Raw genomic sequence first — 21,826 nt, 5'->3', positions numbered from 1 at the left:
TACTGTTTTAATTACTATAGCTTTATAACATAGTTTGAAATCAGGACATGCGACGTGTCCAGTTTTGTTCTTGTCAGGATTGCTTTGGCTATTCATGGTCTTTTGTGGTTCCATACACATATTATAATTGTTTTTTTCTATTTATGTGAAAAATTCCTTTGGAATTTTGATAGCGATTTCATTGAATTTATATATGGTTTTGGGTAGCATGGACATTTTAACAATATTAATTCTTCTGATCCATGACAATGTGATATCTTACCATTTATTTTTTTCTTTTGCAATTTCATTCAACAAGGTCTTGTAATTTTCATCATACAGATCTTTAACTTCCTTGGATAAATTTATCCCTAAGAACTTTACTGTTTTTGATGTGATTGTTTTTTTAAAAACATATTTATTTATTTATTTAGGCTGCACTGGGTCTTAGTTGAGGCACGTGGACTCTTAGTTGTGGCATGCGGGCTTCTTAGTTACAGCATGCAGACTTCTCAGTTACAGCATGTGGACTCTTAATTGTGGCATGCATGTGGGATTTAGTTCCCTGCCCAGGGATCAAACCTGGACTCCCTACATTGGGAGCATGGATCCTTACCTACTGGACCACCAGGGAAGTCCCTTGATGCCATTGTTAATGGAAGAGTTTTATTTCTTTTTCAAATGTTTCATTATTAGTACATAAAAATGCAACTGATTTCTGCATGTTGAATTTATATCCTGCAATTACACTGAATTTGTTGATTAGTTCCAACAGCTTTTGGCTTAGTCTTTAGGGTTTTCTATGTTTAAGATCATATCATCTGCAAATAATGACAATTTTACTTATTTATTTTTTATTTACGTACGTTTTATTTCTTAGTCTTACCTGATTGTTCTAGCTAGGACTTCCAGTACTATATTGAGTGTGAGAGTGGGCACACTTGTCTTGTTCCTGATATTAAATGAAAAGCTTTCTCACTTTCACCACTGGGTATGATGGTAGCTGTGTGTTTTCCATGTATAACCTTTATTATGTTGAGGTATGTTTCTTTTATACCCACTTTGTTAAAAGTATTTTTTCCTCATGAAAGAATGTTGTATTTTGTCAAATGCTTTTTATGCATCTACTGAGAGGATCCTATAATTTTTATCTTTCATTCTATTAATGTGCTATATAATACTTATTGATTTGTGTATGTTTTGAAATATCTTTGTATCCCAGGAATAAATCTCACTTGGTCACGGTGTATAATTATCTTAACATGTCATTAAATTTGGTATGAGATTATTTCATTAAGAATATTTACATCTATTCATCAGGGATATCGCTCTATAGTTTTTTCTTATAATGTCCTCGTATGGCTTTGGTATTAAGGTAATACTGGCCTCAAAGAATTAGTTTGGAAGTGTTCCTTCCTCTTCTATTTGTTGAAAGTGTTTTAAATGAATTGGAATTAGTTATTTTTAAATGCTGTAGAATTCAGTGAAGATAACTAGTCCTGAGCTTTTCTATGTTGGGGTGTTTTTGATTACTGATTCAACCTCCTTACCCATTATGAGTTTTCCAGATTTTCTATGTCTTTTTGATTCAGTTTTGGTAGGTTCTATGTTTCTAGGAATTTGTCCATTTCTTGCAAGTTATGCAATTTGTCAGCGTATAAATCTTCATAGTAGTCTTTATAATCCTATATATTTCTGTAGTATTAATTGTAATGTCTACTTTTTCATTTATGATTTTATTTATTGACTCTCCTTTTTCTTAGTCTATCCAAGGTACTTTTTTTCAATTTTGTTCAAAAGCAGTTCTTAGTTTTGTTGATGTTTTCTATTATTTTACTGTTCCCAAATTCATTTATTTCTGGTTTTATCTGTGTTATTTCCTTTCTTCTGCTAACTTTGGGCTTAGCTTGTTTTTCTGTTTTTATTTCTCTGAGGTGTCAAGTTCGGTTGTTTATTTGAGATTTGTTTAAAAATATAAGCATTTATTACTATAAACTTCCCTTTCAGAACTGTTTTTGTAGCATCTGATGGGTTTTGGTATATTGTGTTTCCATTTTTATTTGTTTCAATTTTTTAAAATTTCCCTTTCGATTCCTTCTTTGACCTATTGGCTGTTCAGCAGTGTGTTATTCATTTTCCTGTTTATTTTCCATATCCTTGTAAAATTTCCAGATTCCTCTTGTTATTTATTTCTAGTTTGCTACCACTGTAGTCAGAAAAAAAAATGCTTAGCATGATTTCAATTTCTTCAATTTTCTAAGACTTGTTTTGTGTCCTATCATAAGATCTAACCTGGCGAATGTTTAATGTGCACTTGAGAAGAGTGTGTATTTTACTGCTATTGGATAAAATGTTCTTTAAATGTCTGTTATGTTCATTTAGTCTAATGTATCATTGAAGTCCAATGTTTCATTGTTGATTTTCTGTCTAAATAATCTATCTATTGCTGAAAGTAGGGTATGTAAGTCCGCTACTATTATTGTATTTTTGTCCATCTCTCCCTTCATATCTGTTAGCATTTACTTGATATATTTAGGTTCTCCTATGTTGTGTGTGTGCATTTTTATGATTGTTATATCTTCTTGATGAATTGATCCATTTATCATTATATAATGATATATTCCTTCCTTATCTCTCATTACCATTTTTGGCTTAAAGTCTGTTTTGTTTGATAGAAGTATAGCTATCCTTGGCTGTCTTTTGGTTTCCACTTGCATAAGTTGTTGTTTTCCATTCTTTCATATTCAGTCTATGTGTGTTCTTAAAACTGAAGTGGGTCTCCTGTAGGCAGCATATAGCCGACTTTTTTTTTTTAACCATCCAGTCACTCCATGCCTTTTCATTGGTGAATTTGATTCATTATATTTAGAGTAATTATAGATATATAATATAATGTCATCTTATTAATTGCTTTCTGGGTGTTTCGTATTTCCATTGTTTCTTTTTTCCTATGTCACTGCCTACGTTTTTAAATTGGTGAATTTATGTGGTTGTTTGCTCTGTCTTACCTTTCTTTATCATCTGTGAATCCAATCTAGGTTTTTGTGTTGTGGTTACCATGAGGCTTACATAAAATATCTTATAGATAAAACATTCATTTCACCCAGAGAGAAGATGGCGGAAGAGTAAGACGCGGAGATCACCTTCCTTCCCACAGATACAGAAAAAATATATCTACACGTGGAACTGCTCCTACAGAACACCCACTGAACGCTGGCAGAAAACGTCAGACCTCCCAAAAGGCAAGAAAATCCCCACTTACTTGGGAAGGGCAAAAGAAAAAAGAAATAACAGAGACAAAAGAATAGGGACGGGACCAGCACCAGTGGGAGGGAGCCGTGAAGGAGGAAAGGTTTCCATGCACTAGGAAGCCCCTTCACGGGCAGAGACTGCGGGTGGCAAAGGGGGGAAGCTTCGGAGCCACGGAGGAGAGCACAGCCACAGGGGTGTGGAGGGCAAAGCAGAGAGACTCCCGCACAGAGGCTCGGCGCCGCGCCGAGCAGCACTCACCAGCCTGAGAGGCTTGTCTGCTCCCCTGCTGGGGCGGGCAGGGGCTAGGAGCTGAGGCTCGGGTTTCGGTCGGACCGAAGGGAGAGGACTGGGGTTGGCGGCATGAACACAGCCTGAAGGGGTTAGTGCACCACAGCTAGCCGGGAGGGAGTCCGGGAAAAAGTCTGCAGCTACCAAAGAGGCAAGATACTTTTTCTTCCCTCTTTGTTTCCTGGTGCGCGAGGAGAGGGGATTCAGAGCGCTGCCTAAACGAGCTCCAGAGACGGGTGTGAGCCGCAGCTATCAGCGCAGATCCCACAGCAACAGGGGCGCAGAGGAAAAAACGGAGAGATTCCCGCACAGAGGCTCAGCACTGAGCAGCACTCAGCAGCCCGAGAGGCTTGTCTGCTCATCCACCGGGGCGGGCGGGGCTGTGAGCTGAGGTTCGGGCTTTGGTCGGATCACAGGGAGAGGACTGGGGTTGGCAGCGTGAACACAGCCTGAAGGGGTTAGTGCAACACAGCTGGCTGGGAGGGAGACCGGGAAAAGTCTGCAGCTGCCGAAGAGGCAAGAGACTTTTTCTTGCCTCTTTGTGTCATGGCGTGCAAGGAGAGGGGATTCAGAGCGCCGCCTAAACGAACTCCAGAGATGGGCGCGAGCCGCGGCGATCAGCGCGGGCCCCAGAGATGGGCGTGAGACGCTAAGGCTGCTGCTGCCGCCACCAAAAAGCCTGTGTGCGAGCACAGGTCACTCTCCACACCGGCCCTCCTGGTAGCCAGTGCAGCCCACCACTGCCAGGGTCCCGTGATCCAGGGAAAACTTTCCCAGGAGAACGCACGGCACGCCTCAGGCTGGTGCAACGTCATGCAGGCCTCTGCTGCCGCAGGCTCGCCCCAGCTCCTCTGTACCCCTCCCTCCCCCTGGCCTGAGTGAGCCAGAGACCCTGAAGCAGCTGCTCCTTTAACCCTGTTCTGTCTGGGTGGGGAGCAGACGCCCTCAGGCGACCTACACGCAGAGGCAGGTCCAAATCCAAAGCTGAACCCCGGGAGTTGTGCGAACAAAGAAGAGAAAGGGAAATCTCTCCCAGCAGCCTCAGAAGCAGCGGATTAAAACTCCACAAACAACTTGATGTGCCTGCATCTGTTGAATACCTGAATAGACAACGAATGAGCCCAAATTCAGGAGGTGGACTTTGGGAGCAGGATATATTAATTTTTCCCCTTTTCCTTTTTTTGTGAGTGTATATGTATATGCTCTGGGTGAGATTTTGTCTGTATAGCTTTGCTTTATAACAGCTTTATTTTACTTCACTATATTATATCCTCTTTTTTCTTTCTTTCTATTTTTTCTCCCTTTTACTCTGAGCCGTGTGGATGAAAGGCTCATGGTGCTCCAGCCAGGCATCAGGGCTGTGCCTCTGAGGTGGGAGAGCCAACTCCAAGTCACTGGTCCACAAGAGACCTCGCAGCTCCATGTAATACCAAACAGCAAAAATCTCTTAGAGATCTCCATCTCAACATCAAGACCCAGCTTCACTAAACGACCAGCAAGCTACAGTGCTGGACACCCTATGCGAAACAACTAGCAAGACAGGAACACAGCCCCATCCATTAGCAGAGAGGCTGCCTAAAATCATAATAAGGCCAGACACCCCAAAATACAAAACCAGACGTGGACGTGCCCACCAGAAAGACAAGATCCAGCCTCATCCACCAGAACTCAGGCACTAGTTCCCTCCAACAGGAAGCCTACACAACCCACTGAACCAACCTTAGCCACTGGAGACAGATACCAAAAACAACGGGAACTACGAACCTGCAGCCTGTGAAAAGGAGACCCCAAACACAGTAAGATAAGCAAAATGAGAAGACAGAAAAACACACAGCAGATGAAGGAGCAGGGTCAAAACACACAAGACCTAACAAATGAAGAGGAAATAGGCAATCTACCTGAAAAAGAATTCAGAATAATGATAGTAAAGATGATACAAAATCTTGGAAATAGAATAGACAAAATGCAAGAAACATTTAACAAGGACCTAGAAGAACCAAGGAGACACCAAGCAATGATGAAAAATACAATAAATGAAATTTAAAATACTCTAGACGGGATCAATAGCAGAATAACTGAGGCAGAAGAACGGATAAGTGACCTGGAAGATAAAATGGTGGAAATAACTACTGCAGAGCAGGATAAAGAAAAAAGAATGAAAAGAACTGAGGACAGTCTCAGAGACCTCTGGGACAACATTAAATGCACCAACATTCGAATTATAGGGGTCCCAGAAGAAGAAGAGAAAAAGAAAGGGACTGAGAAAATATTTGAAGAGATTATAGTTGAAAACTTCGCTAATATGGGAAAGGAAATAGTTAATCAAGTCCTGGAAGCACAGAGAGTCCCATACAGGATAAATCCAAGGAGAAACATGCCAAGACACATATTAATCAAACTGTCAAAAATTAAATATGAAGAAAACATATTAAAAGCAGCAAGAGAAAAACAACAAATAACACACAAGGGAATCCCCATAAGGTTAACAGCTGATCTTTCAGCAGAAACTCTGAAAGCCAGAAGGGAGTGGCAGGATATACTTAAAGTGATGAAGGAGAAAAACCTACAACCAAGATTACTCTACCCAGCAAGAATCTCATTCAGATTTGATGGAGAAATTAAAAGCTTTACAGACAAGCAAAAGCTGAGAGAGTTCAGCACCACCAAACCAGCTTTACAACAAATGCTAAAGGAACTTCTCTAGGCAAGAAACACAAGAGAAGGAAAACACCTACAATAACAAACCCAAAACATTCAAGAAAATGGGAATAGGAACATACATATCGATAATTACCTTAAATGTAAATGGATTAAATGCTCCCACCAAAAGACACAGACTGGCTGAATGGATACAAAAACAAGACCCATATATATGCTGTCTACAAGAGATCCACTTCAGACCTAGGGACACATACAGACTGAAAGTGAGGGGATGGAAAAAGATATTCCATGCAAATGGAAATCAAAAGAAAGCTGGAGTAGCAATTCTCATATCAGACAAAATAGACTTTAAAAATAAAGACTATTACAGGGGACAAAGAAGGACACTATATAATGATCAATGGATCGATTCAAGAAGAAGATATAACAATTGTAAATATTTATACACCCAACATAGGAGCACCTCAATATATAAGGCAAATACTAACAGCCATAAAAGCAGAAATTGACAGTAACACAATGATAGTAGGGGCCTTTAACACCCCACTTACACCAATGGACAGATCATCCAAAATGAAAATAAATAAGGAAACACAAGCTTTAAATGATACATTAAAGAAGATGAATTTAATTGATATTTATAGGACATTCCACCCAAAAACAACAGAATACACATTTTTCTCAAGTGCTCATGGAACATTCTCCAGGATAGATCATATCTTGGGTCACAAATCAAGCCTTGGTAAATTTAAGAAAATTGAAATCGTATCAAGTATCTTTTCCGACCACAACGCTATGAGACTAGATATCAATTACAGGAAAAGATCTGTAAAAAATACAAACACATGGAGGCTACACAATACACTACTTAATAACGAAGTTATAACTGAAGAAATCAAAGGGGAAATCAAAAAATACCTAGAAACAAATGACAATGGAGATACGACGACCCAAAACCTATGGGACGCAGCAAAAGCAGTGCTAAGAGGGAAGTTTATTGCAATACAAGCCTACCTCAAGAAACAGGAAACATCTCGAATAAACAAACTAACCTTGCACCTAAAGCAATTAGAGAAAGAAGAAAAAAAAAAAACCCAAAAGTTAGCAGAAGGAAAGAAATCATAAAGATCAGGTCAGAAATAAATGAAAAACAAATGAAGGAAACAATAGCAAAGATCAATAAAACAAAAAGCTGGTTCTTTGAGAAGATAAACAAAATTGATAAACCATTAGCCAGACTCATCAAGAGAAAAAGGGAGAAGACTCAAATCAATAGAATTAGAAATGAAAAAGGAGAAGTAACCACTGACACTGCAGAAATACAAAAGATCTTGAGAGATTACTACAAGCAACTCTATGCCAATAAAATGGACAACCTGGAAGAAATGGAAAGATTCTTTGAAATGCACAACCTGCCGAGACTGAACCAGAAAGAAATAGAAAATATGAACAGACCAATCACAAGCACTGAAATTGAAACTGTGATTAAAAACCTTCCAACAAACAAAAGTCCAGGACCAGATGGCTTCACAGGTGAATTCTATCAAACATTTAGAGAAGAGCTAACACCTATCCTTCTCAAACTCTTCCAAAATATTGCAGGGGGAGGAACACTCCCCAACTCATTCTACGAGGCCACCATCACCCTGATACCAAAACCAGACAAAGATGTCACAAAGAAAGAAAACTACAGGCCAATATCACTGATGAACGTAGATGCAAAAATCCTCAACAAAATACTGGCAAACAGAATCCAACAGCACATTAAAAGGATCATACACCATGATCAAGTGGGGTTTATTCCAGGAATGCAAGGATTCTACAATATATGCAAATCAATCAACGTGATACACCATATTAACAAACAGAAAGAGAAAAACCATATGATCATCTCAATAGATGCAGAGAAAGCTTTCGACAAAATTCAACACCCATTTATGATAAAAGCTCTGCAGAAAGTAGGCATAGAGGGAACATTCCTCAACATAATAAAGGTCATATATGACAAACCCACAGCCAATATCATCCTCAATGGTGAAAACCTGAAATCATTTCCACTAAGATCAGGAACAAGACAAGGTTGCCCACTCTCACCACTATTATTCAACATAGTTTTGGAAGTGTTAGCCACAGCAATCAGAGAAGAAAAGGAAATAAATGGAATCCAAATCGGAAAAGAAGAAGTAAAGCTGTCACTGTTTGCAGATGACATGATAGTATACATAGAGAATCCGAAAGATGCTACCAGAAAACTCCTAGAACTAATCAATGAATTTGGGAAAGTAGCAGGATACAAAATTAATGCACAGAAATCTCTTGCATTTCTATATACTAATGACGAAAAATCTGAAAGTGAAATTAAGAAAACACTCCCGTTTACCACTGCAACAAAAAGAATAAAATATCTAGGAATAAACCTACTTAAGGAGACAAAATACCTTTATGCAGAAAATTATAAGACACTGATGAAAGAAATTAAAGATGATACAAATAGATAGAGAGATATATCATGTTCTTGGATTGGAAGAATCAACATTGTGAAAATGACTCTACTACCCAAAGCAATCTACAGATTCAATGCAATCCCTATCAAACTACCACTGGCATTTTTCACAGAACTAGAACAAAAAATTTCACAATTTGTATGGAAACAGAAAAGACCCCAAGATTGTCAAAGCAATCTTGAGAACAAAAAATGGAGCTGGGGGAATCAGGTTCCCTGACTTCAGACTATATTACAAAGCTACAGTAATCAAGACAGTTTGGTCCTGGCACAAAAACAGAAATATAGATCAATGGAACAGGACAGAAAGCCCAGAGATAAACCCACGCACATATGGTCACCTTATCTTTGATAAAGGAGGCAAGCATATACAGTGGAGAAAAGACAGCTTCTTCAATAAGTGGTGCTGGGAAAATTCGACAGATACATGTAAAAGTGTGAAATTAGAACACTCCCTGACACCATGCAGAAAAATAAACTCAAAATGTATTAAAGACCTCAGTGTAAGGCGAGACACTGTCAAGCTCTTAGAGGAAAGCATAGGCAGAACACTCTATGACATACATCACAGCAAGAGTCTTTTTGACCCAGCTCCTAGAGAAATGGATATAAGAACACAAATAAACAAATGGGACCTAATGAATCTTAAAAGCTTTTGCACAGCAAAGGAAACCATAAACAATACCAAAAGACAACCATCAGAATGGGAGAAAATATTTGCAAATGAAGCAACTGACAAAGGATTAATCTCCAAGATTTACAAGCAGCTCATGCATCTCAATAACAAAAAAACGAACAACTCAATCCAAAAATGGGCAGAAGACCTAAATAGACATTTCTCCAAAGAAGATATACAGATTGCCAACAGACACATGAAAGAATGCTCAACATCATTAATCATTAGAGAAATGCAAATCAAAACTACAATGAGATATCATCTCACACCCGTCAGAATGGCCATCATCAAAAAATCTAGAAACAATAAATGTTGGAGAGGGTGTGGAGGAAAGGGAACAGTCTTGCACTGTTGGTGGGAATGTAAATTGATACAGCCACTATGGAGAACAGTATGGAGGTTCCTGAAAAAACTACAAATAGAACTACCATATGACCCAGCAATCCCACTACTGGGCATATACCCTGAGAAAACCATAGTTCAAAAAGAATCATGTACCAAAATGTTCATTGCATCTCTATTTACAATAGCCAGGACATGGAAGCAACCTAAGTGTCCATCAACAGATGAATGGATAAAGAAGATGTGGCACATATATACAATGGAATATTACTCAGCCATAAAAAGAAATGAAATGGAGGTATTTGTAATGAGGTGGATGAAGTTAGAGTCTGTCATACAGAGTGAAGTAAGTCAGAAAGAGAAAAACAAATACAGTATGCTAACACATATATATGGAATCTAGGGGAAAAAAAAAAGGCCATGAAGAACCTAGTGGCAAGACGGGAATAAAGACACAGACCTACTAGAGAATGAACTTGAGGATATGGGGAGGGGGAGGGGTGAGATGTGACAGAGTGAGAGAGAGTCATGGACATATATACACTACCAAATGTAAAATAGTTAGCTAGTTGGAAGCAGCCGCATAGCACAGGGAGATCAGCTCGATGCTTTGTGACCACCTAGAGGGGTGATATGGGGAGGGTGGGAGGGAGGGAGATGCAAGAGGGAAGAGATATGGGAACATATGTATATGTATAACTGATTCACTTTGTTATAAAGCAGAAACTAACACACCATTGTAAAGCAATTATACTTCAATAAAGATGTTTAAAAAAAACAAAACAAAAAAACCATTCATTTCAAGCTGATAGCAACTTAACTTCAATTGCTTTCAAAACTCCACTCTTTTACTCTGCTCCTTTTATATTTCTGAGGTCACTATTTACCTCTTTTACATTATGCATTTATTAACGAATTTTACTAGCTATAGTAATTTTTAAAAAACTATTCCTTTATCCTTTATACTATAGGTAAGTTGTTAACACACCATCCTATTACACTATTAGAGCTTTCTAAATCTGACTGTATATTTACCTTTATCCATGGGAGGTATACTCTCATATGCATTCATGTTACTTATTATCATCTTTTCATTTCATGTTGAATAACTCATTTCAGCATTTATTGCAAGGCAGGTGTAGTGGTGATGAACTAGGAAGGTGTTTATTTCTACTTCATATCTGAAGAATAGCTTCCATATATATATTGACAGTATTTTTGTCCAACGATTTTTTTCTTTCAAAACTTTGAATATGTCATTCCACTCTCTCTTGACCTGTAAGGGTTCTGCTCAGAAATCTATGGATACCCTAATGGGAGTTCCATTGTAGGCTACAAGTTCTTTTCCTCTGGCCACTTTTAAAATTCCTTCTTTATCTTTGATTTTTGACAGTTTCAGTATGTCTTGGAGAAGGTATTCTTTTGTTGAGATAATAAGGTAACTATTAGCTTTGTGAACTTGGATGTCCATATTTCTCCCTAGGTTTAGGGAGATCTTAGCAATTTTTCTTTAAATAAACTTTCTGGCCCCCTATTTTCCTCTCTTCTACTTTTGGAACCCTGACTACTCTGTTATTTATTATTTTAAGGAATTCTCATTAATTACATAAGCTTTCTTTTTTCTTTTTCATTTATTTTTGGTTGTTTTTGTTCTTCTCTGCTTGGGTCATTTTTAAATCCCTGTCCTCTAGTTTATTTATTCTGTCTTCCATTTATTCTGCTCTATTGCAGATGTTCTCTATTGCATTTTTCATTTGATTCATTGAGTTCTTTCACTCTAGAATTTTTGCTTGGTTCTTTTTTTATGATTTCTATTCTCTTTGTAAACATCTCTTTTTGAACCTGTATTTTTTTTTCATGATTTAGTTAATTGCCTTTCTGAGTTTTCTTGTAGCTCACTGACTTTCTTCAAAACAGATGTTTTGATTTTTTTATTACCTAGATTATAAAATTCTATGCTTTTGACTCAGTTATTAGAGAATTATTGTTATCTTTTGGAGATAATATTTTTACTTGATTTTCATGTCCCTTGTAGTTTTGTGTTGCTACCTTTACATTTGAAGTAGCAGACACCTCCTTAAATCTTTACTAACTGCCATCAGATGAAGTATCCTGTTCATTGGTGGTATTATATCTGGGATTTTCTCTGCCTTTGTATGGGTCCACTTGGTCCACTTGTCTTGCTTCCTCTTGTGGCAGAATTCTTTAAGGTTTTATGTCTTTAGTTCTTAGCACTCACCAGACTATTTGCTGGAAACCTCTCTTTTGCTTCCCAGAATGTGGCACTATAACACATTTATGTGGTTTCTCCCTTGCCCACAGGTTCTGGTTTGTTTTTTGGATAGCATTCTGTTTAGTGGACTTGCTCTTGTGTAGCACTCAGGAACATGCACAATGAGCCAGCTGCAGCATGAGGGAAAGTGTGTTTTTAGTATTTGGGGTATTGGTGTTACCCACAGGCACAGTGGTGTGATCCTTAGGTGAGATTCTCGTAGAAGTTTGTGGGTAAACTTCTTGCTGAAATCCTGAGTTTTGTTAGCAAAAAAATATATATTTTTAATGTCTTTTTATAGTCTTATCTGCCTTTTTCCTGATATCCCACCTAACCCCAGTTGTGGAGATCCTGCCTTAGTACTCTGGGTAGTGTTAGAGAGAAACAATTTTCTCCAGCAGTATTTCACACAGCTGGGATAGCTGGGCATTCATTCACTGCTATTCTTTTCCCCCACAGAAGGTCACTGCTAATTAGTTAAGTCCCACACTGTGTTCTCATGGAGCATGGATAGTGTTGTCAAATTTCCTCTTCCCCCCTCCACTGTGTCCAAACTGATATTTCTTTTAGCTACAATGTCATGCTGAAATCTCCCCTTGGGAAGGCTGAATTTCTTCAAATTCTCTCTCATCCATGGTTATCTGCCCAGGTCACCCCTGACTGTGGCTGGGAGAGGTTGTAGCAAGTTTGCTGGCTCCACTGGTTTGACATCTCATACTGAGGTCTGTATACCTACCACAAGATGCACAGATGGATAAGACTCTATTCAGGTCCCCTGGTGTATGGTGCTGCATCTTGCAACCTCCACAGAGACACTTTTGTTTGTGTATGGATGTTTAGTTAGTTCTTAAAAGGGGGAACAAAAAGGTGGGATGTCTTATGCCATCATGATGCTGATGTTATTCCCCCCTCCTTATTTCTGATACCCTTTATCTTGTTCTACTTGTCCATATAATTTATCGCCATATACAAGGACCTGGCAAGAGCCTGTCCAGGGACATGGCATGATCCATACCTGTCTGCATCCCTGGTAACAGGCCTGCTACCTGTCAACTTAACTGCAGACCCAGAATTGGTGCTGTAACCAATTCTGGGGCTACAGCCCCACTAGACCACAGTCCAAGAGGCAGTTTCATCTGCCAGGAAACCTGGCAGAAATTATGCCCTTGGTAACACGTCCATCAATCACAGACCAAATTGTGGACCCAGCAGCAGAATTGTGACCTGGCTCCAGCCCCAACCAACTGTGATCCTGGAAGTAGTCTCATTACTTTAGGGACCCAGCAGGAGATCTTTACATGTAAAATGCAGTCTTAAAAGACTGAAAGAGGTGTCTGCACCTTCCCAAGTATTGACATCGAAGCAATATTACACAGATCATAAAGAGTCAGACAAACGTGACACCATCAAAGATAGTGAATAAAGCTCCAGTAACTGACCTTAAAGAAGTGGAGATCCATGAACTGCTTGACAATGGATTCAAAACAGTTGCCTTAAAGTAGCTCAATGAACTACAACAGGACAGAGATAGATTAAATAAAATCAAGAAGACAATACATGAACAAAATGAGAAATTTAATAAAGAAATAGAAACCATTAAAAAATTCTAAACTGAAAGAATATAACAACTCAACTGAAAAATGAAAGAGAGACCTCAATAGCAGACTCAATCATGCAAAAGTAAGAATCAGCAAACTCAAAGACAGATCATTTCAAATTATCCAGTCAGAGAAGCAAAAATTATTTTTAAAAAGAGAGTGAAAAAAAGGTGAAGAATAAATACAGAATTCATGCAGCATCATCGAGTGTAGTAATATGTGCATAAAGGGAGTCCCAGAAGGAGAAGAAAGAGACAGTGGGGCTGAAAGCTTATTTAGAAAATAATGTCTGAAGACTTCACAATTCTAGGCAGGGAAATGGCCATCTTGATTAATGAAATACAAAAGTCTCTAAATATATTGAACTCAAAGAGGTCTACCCCAAGACACATTATAATTCAATTATCAGAAGTCAAAGACAAAGAAAGAATTTTGAAAACAGCACAAGAAAATTGACTTGTTATATACAAAGGAACCCCCCTCCCATAAGAATATCAGTGGATTTCTCAGCAAAAGCATTGCAGGACAGGAGAGAGTGGGATGTATTCAAAGTACAGAAAGAAAATGACTGCCACCAAGAATACATTACCTGACAAAACTGTCCTTTATGAATAAAAGACAAGTTAAGACTTTCACAGAGAGAAAAAACTAAGGGGGTTTATCACCACTAGACTTGCCTTGCAATAATTGCTCAAGGGAGTTCAACTTGAAACCAAAAAGATGCTAAACAACAACATATGAAAGTATAAATATCACGGATAAAAGTAAACATAAAGACAAATACAGACTATTTTAATGCTCCAATGGTAGCATAATCATTGTTAACACCAGTATTTAATTTAAAAGACAAAAGCAGTAAGAATCATGATAACCAAAGAAATTTGTTAGTAGAATCACAATATGTATAAAAAAGTAAACTCTAATATAAAGTACGTAAAGTTTGTGAGGGGAAGTAAAGTGTTTCTATATATAATCTCAGTTAGTTATTATTTGCTTAAAACAGACTACTATAACTAAAATATTTGATGTGAATCCCATAGTAAAAAAAATACAGTAGATATGCAAAAGATAGAAAGAAAAGAATAAAAGCACACCAGTACAAATACATCATCAAACCACAAAGAAAGACAACAAGAGAAGAGAGGAACGAGAGAACTACAAAACAAACAAAAAATTAACAAAATAGCAATACAAAGTCTTTACCTATCAATAATTACTTTTTTGTTTTCCTAATATATATTATTTCTTAATTGAAGATAGTTGGTTTACAATGTTGTGTTAGTTTCTGATGTACAGCAAAGTGATTCAGTTTTACATATGTGTGTATATATATATTCATATTCTTTTGCATTATAGGTTATTACAAGATATTGAATATAGTTCCCTGCTCTATACAGTAGTACCTTGTTTTTATCTAGTAATTGCTTTAAATGTGAATGGACTAAACTCCTCAATCAAAAGACAGAGTGGCTGAATGCATTAACTACATGCTATCTACAAAAGACTTACTTTATATTTAAGGAGACAGATACGCTGAAAGTGAAGGGCTAGAGGATGATATTCCATGCAAATGGTAGATAAAAGATAGCAGGGTGGTTATACTTCTATAAGACAAAATAGACTAAGTTAAAAACCATCACAAGAGACATAGAAAGTCATTATACAATGATAAAAGGGTCAAATTAAAAGGAAGACATGGCAATTAAAAATATATATGTACCCAATAGGAAACCACCTAAATACATAAAGCAAACACTGATGTATCTGATGGGCTAAATAGACAGAAATACAATAATTGTAGGACACTTTAATACCCTACTCTATAATGGATAGATTATCAAAGCAGATGATTTATCTAGTTTGTATTAAACTAAAAAGCATCTGAGAACAAGGGAAACAATCAACAGAGTGAAAAGGCAATCTTTGGAATGGGAAAAAATATTTGTACACCACATGTCTGACAAGGGGTTAACATCTGAAATACATAAGAAACTCATACAACTCAATACAAAAAAATGATTAAAATTAACAAAGGACTTGAGTAGATATTTCTCAAAAGAAAACATACAAAAGGCTAACAAATATATGAAAAAGTCCTCAACATTACTAATCATCAGTAAAATGCAAATCAAAACCACAATTAATTTTCACTTCACACCTGTTAAGATGGTTATCATCAAAAGAAAAAAAAGGTAATAAGTGGTAGTAAGGATGTGGAGAAAAGGGAACACTTGTCCACTGTTGGTGGGAGTGTATATTGGTACAGTCACTATGGAAAACAGTACAGAGGTTCTTCAAAAATTTAAAAATAGGACTACCAAATGATCCAGAAATCCCACATCTGGCCATATAACCAAAGGAAATGAAATCAGCATTTCAAAAAGATATTTGCACTCTCATTTCATTGCAGCATTAATCACCATAGCCAAGATATGAAAACCACCTAAAGTATGTCAACAGATGAATGGATAAATAAAATGTAATATATGATATTTTTACTTTATGTATACACACATTCACACACAATGGAACTATTTTTCAGCCTTAAAATAAAGGCAAATTCTGCCATTTGCCATGATATGGGTGAACCTGGAGGATATTATGCTTAGTAAAATAAGCCAGACACAGAAAGACAGGTATTCCGTAATCTCACTTATATGCAGAACCTAAAATAGTTGAACTCAGAAGCACAGAGTAAAATGGTGGTTGCCAGGGTTTGGGGGTTGGGGAAAATGGGGAGATAGTTGTCAAATGGCACAAAGTTTCAATTAAGCAAGCTGAATAAGTTCTGGAGATTTAATGTACAGCACAGTGACTATGGTTAACAATGCTGTATTGAATACTTGAAATTTGCTAGGAATATAAATCTTAATTATTTTCACCACAAAAAGGTGATTATGTGAGGTGAAGAATATGTTAATTAGGTTGGTTGTGGTGATTATTTCACAATGTATACATATGTGAAAACATCAAGTTTTCCACCTTAAATATGTACAATTTTTGTCATTTATACCTCAGTAAAGCCAAAAAAACCTCAAAGACAAAGATAAAATCTTGATTTAATGAGAGAATATGATTTATTAAGTGAAAGATATCTTCAATAAGATTTAAAGCTTATTTCTCATCTGGAATCCAGAAGGTCAGAAGACAGTGAGATAACATCCTCAAAGTATTATTTTTCTAATACTTTCAACCAAGAATTCTATAATTAGCAAAACACACCTTTAAAAATGGAGAATTTTACAGTGTTTCAAACTGTACTCTTCCAAAATTTACTTCCACCATCAAACTTCAGGTGTTTTTCATGAATTTTTTAAATGTACACAAACATTCCTTAGTTAATAAGTATTGAAAAACATCTACCTGTAAATTCTAATGTAATAAAACTAACAATTCTACTCCTGGGTATATATCTAGAAAAAAATAAAAACACTAATTTGAAAAGATACATGCACCCCAATGTTCCTAGCAGCACTATTTACAATAGTCAAGACATGGTAGCAATGCAAGGGCTCATCAACAGATGACTGGATTAAGAAGATAGATAGATAGATAGATAGATAGATAGATAGATAGATAGATAGATAGATAGATAGTATAAATATATAGATATAGATAGATATAGATACAATAGAATATTACTCAGTGATAATAAAAACTGTGAAATACTGCCATTTGCAGTGTTGTGTATGAATCCAGGGAATATTACACTTAGTAAAATAAGTCAGACAGAGAAAGATAAATACTGTGTGATATCACTTATATTTGGATCTGAAATAAAATACAAATGATTGTATATGCAAAACAGAAACATTCACAGATATAGAAAACAAACTGTGGTTATCAAAGGGGAGAAGAAAGAGAGGAGGGACAAATTAGGAGTATGGGATTAACAGATACAAACTACTATATATAAAATTGATCAACAACAAGGATATACTGTATAGCACAGAGAATTATACCCATTGTCTTGTAATAACCTGTAATGGAGTATAATCTATAAAAATATTAAATCACTATGCTTAAACCTGAAACTAACATAATATTGTAAATCAACTATACTTCAACTAAAAAAATAGTTCATATAATATAATAATTAGTTTAATTTTATTAATTTCCTCAATCAAAAGACATTAAGTAGATGAATGTATAAAACAGAAAGAGAAAAAAACAAGAAGGGCAAGATGGCATTGTAGAAAGACCCTGAGCTTACCTCCTCCCATTGGACACATGAAATCTACACCTACATATAGAGCAATTTCTCCTGAAGAAGACTTGAGAACTGATTGAACAGTTACTGTACATAGAAGGACCACATAGTAATGGAAAAGAAGCATGGAGACAATATCCATGAGAACCCCACCCCCACAGTGGTGACATGCACTAAGAATGAATATAGCTGGGGTACACAAGCACAGATTTGCCCACCATGACACACAACAAAATACAGCAGTGTAAACGGTACCTACACTGTCCAGGAAGAATATCCATTTCCTAACCCTAGACCTTCTGCCAAATGAGCAGGGAATAACTGGAGCCCTCTTCAATCTCTTCAGGATTGAAGAGGGAGCACCATTGTTTGAACCCCCCAGAACTCCCCCCAGCCCATAGGTACCTCAGGATTCCTCAGAAACTTCTCCAGCCTCAGCCATAGCACCAAGGCAGCCTTCGTTGCAGTGCTCCCTAGGAACTATCTCTGACCTGGACCACTCCAGCACTAGTCCTCCTCCAAGGATGCCTTGCATGAAGCACTCCCCAGGGACTGCCCTTAGCCCTGCCCAATCTAGCCCCAGCCAGCTTGCCAAAGCTGCCACACACAAGGAGTCTACACAGGAGACTCTCCCACAGAAGGGCACTACTTCAAGACCAGGAGAGGTAGCTGTTTCACCTAATTCATACAAACAAACAAACAAAAAACAAAAGTCAAACAAAATAAGTAAACAAAGGAATATGTTCCAAATGAAAGAACAAAATAAAACTCCAGAAAAATATGCCTAGAGGGGTGGGATAGGGAGGGTGGGAGGGAGGGAGATGCAAGAGGGAAGAGATATGGGAACATATGTATATGTATAACTGATTCACTTTGTTATAAAGTAGAAACTAACACACCATTGTAAAGCAATTATACTCCAATAAAGATGTTAAAAAAATAAATAAATAAAATGGAGATAAGTAAATTGCCTGATAAAGAGTTTAAAGAAACAGTCATAAAGATGTTCACTGAATTCAAGAGAAGAATGAAGGAACCCAGTGAAAACTTCAACAGAGATTTAGAAAGAACCAATATAAGAAAGAACCAATCAAAAATGAAAATTACAATAAGTGAAATAAAAGAAAAACTACACTAGAGGGAATCAGCAGCAGATTAGATGATACAGAAGAATGGATAAGAGATTTGGAGGATAGAATAGTGGATATCACCCAATAGAACAACAAAAAAGAATAAAGATTTTTTTTTTAAATGAGGAGAGTTTAAGGTACTTCTGGAACAACATTATGCATACTAACATTCACATTATGAGGGTCCCAGAAGGAGGGGAGAGAGAGAGAGAGAGAGAGAGAGAGAGAGAGAGAGAGAGAGAGAGAGAGAGAGAGAGAGAGAGAATGTATTTAAAGAAATAATGGCTGAAAACTTCCCTAGTCTGAAGAAGGAAACAGATATCTAGGTCCAGGAAGCACAGAAAATTCCAAACAAAATGAACTCAAAGAGATCCACACCAAAACATTATAATAAAAATGGAAAAAGTTGATAAAGAGAGAATCTTAAAGACAGCAAGGGAAAAAATACTAATCACATATAAGGGAAACTCCATAAGACTATCAGCTGATTTCTAAGCAAAAACTTTACAAGCCAGAAGGGAGTGGCAGGACATATTTAAAGTGCTGAAAGGAAAAAAATATTACAACATAGAATACTCTATGCAGCAAAGTTATTAGCCAATATTAAAAGACACATAAAGAGTTTCCCAGCCGAGCAAAAAACAAAGGAGTTCATCACCACTAAACCAGCCTTACAAGAAATATTAAAGAGTCTTCTTTAAGCAGAAAAGAAAAGGGCTGAACAAGAAATAAGAAAATATATGAACAACAACAACAAAAATCTCACTGGTAAGGGCAAATATATAGTAAAGGCAGTGAATAGACCAGTAAAAAAGCTAGTACGCCATGTTTGTTTTCTATGTCTGTGTATTTCTTTTTGTAAATAAGTTCATTTGTATCATTCTTTTTTAAGATTTCCCATATAAGTGGTATCATATGATATTTGTCTTCGTCTGACTTACTTCACTTAGCATGATAATCTCTAGGTCCATCCATGTTGCTTCAAATGACATTATTTCATTCTTTTTTTATGGCTGAGTAATTATGGTTACCAAAGGGGAAAGGGGGGATGGATAAGTTGAGAATTTGGAATTAACAGATATACACTACTATATATAAAATAGATAAACAACAATGACCTGTATGTGTGTAACTGAATCACTTTACTGTACACCTGAAACATTGTAAACTACTATATTTCAATCCAAGAAAAAAGAGGAGAAAATTTTAAATAAAATAGTCAAAAAACAAAACAAACAAAAAAAGAATTGTTTGTTGCAATAAGTAGCTGACTCATTGCTTATTTTCCTTTCTACCCACAATAATACAACTTTTTAAATGTCATTTTATGACTAATCATTATATTCTTCAGTGAATAATCTATGGGGAAATAGAAATTTCACAATAATAACAAGCAGTAGATTCTTAATACACTTTGCAAATATTTTATTCTAAAATAAAAAATAAAAATCCAACAATTAAAAACTAGAGTTTTTCTACACATGCAGAATTAAAATTTGTATGCAATTTCTATAACTAATCACGTAAAACAAAATAATCTAAAATATTATTGAGAAAATATTTTTTATTATACTGTGAATATATGAAAGTCCACTAATGGTACTGGTTCATAATTTGGCCATAAATATGTTATTTTTAATATAAAATATAAAAAGTAAGGGACAGTAGAAACTATTTGATCTCATAGTTATTAATCAAAATGTGAGAAGATGGAGATTTTTCAAAACGTGCCTGTCAAGATACTGTCCCCTCACTTCTGATTCACATGACTGAGATAGGGATAGAGTGCATGCATGAGTATTTCTGTTGTATGTCCCTGGTGCACATCCACCAGCAAGTCAGCTTCTTCCATTTACAGTCAGAGGAACTGAGTACTAGAGAGATTAAATATTTTACAAAATTAGAGTATTAATATAAAAAAGTTACAATACAGTGGAGTCATTTGTATTAGAATAGTTTATAATTACTTTATTGAAAATATGAAATATGTATTAGTGGCTTTATATCCCCAGATCCTATTGAAAATACATAACTTTCTTTTTTTTTTAATTTAACATTAGAAATTTATTTTTTTCTTTTATATATATATATGTTTTTTAACATCTTTATTGGAGTATAATTGCTTTACAATGGTGTGTTAGTTTCTGCTCTATAACGAAGTGAATCAGTCATACATATATATATGTTCCCACATCTCCTACCTCCTGCATCACCCTCCCCATCCCACCCCCCCAGGCGGTCACAAAGCAAAGAGCTGATCTCCCTGCGCTATGCGGTTGCTTCCCACTAGCTATCTATTTTACGATTGGTAGTGTATATATGTCCATGCCACTCTCTCACTTTGTCATATCTTACCCTTCCCCCTCCCCATATCCTCAAGTCCATTCTCTAGTAGGTCTGTGTCTTTATTCCGGTCTTGCCACTAGGTTCTTCATGACCATTTTTTTTTTATCCCTTAGATTCCATATATATGTGTTAGCATACTGTATTTGTTTTTCTCTTTCTGACTTACTTCACTCTGTATGACAGACTCTAACTCCATCCACCTCACTACAAATAACTCCATTTCGTTTCTTTGTGTGGCTGAGTAATATTCCATTGTATATATGTGCCACATCTTCTTTATCCATTCATCCGATGCTGGACATTTAGGTTGTTTCCATGTCCTGGCTATTGTAAATAGAGATGCAATGAACATTTTGGAACATGACTCTTTTTGAATTATGGTTTTCTCAGGGTATATGCCCAGTAGTGGGATTGCTGGGTCGTATGGTAGTTCTATTTTTGGTTTTTTAAGGAACCTCCATACTGTTCTCCATAGTGGCTGTATCAATTTACATTCCCACCAACAGTGCAAGAGTGTTCCCTTTTCTCCACACCCTCTCCAGCATTTATTGTTTCTAGATTTTTTGATG

This window comes from Balaenoptera physalus (assembly GCF_965194825.1).
Source record: "Balaenoptera physalus genome assembly, chromosome: X".
NCBI lineage: Eukaryota > Metazoa > Chordata > Mammalia > Artiodactyla > Balaenopteridae > Balaenoptera > Balaenoptera physalus.
The sequence above is the reverse complement of the archived record's forward strand: the minus strand, read 5'-3'. Positions refer to the sequence as shown.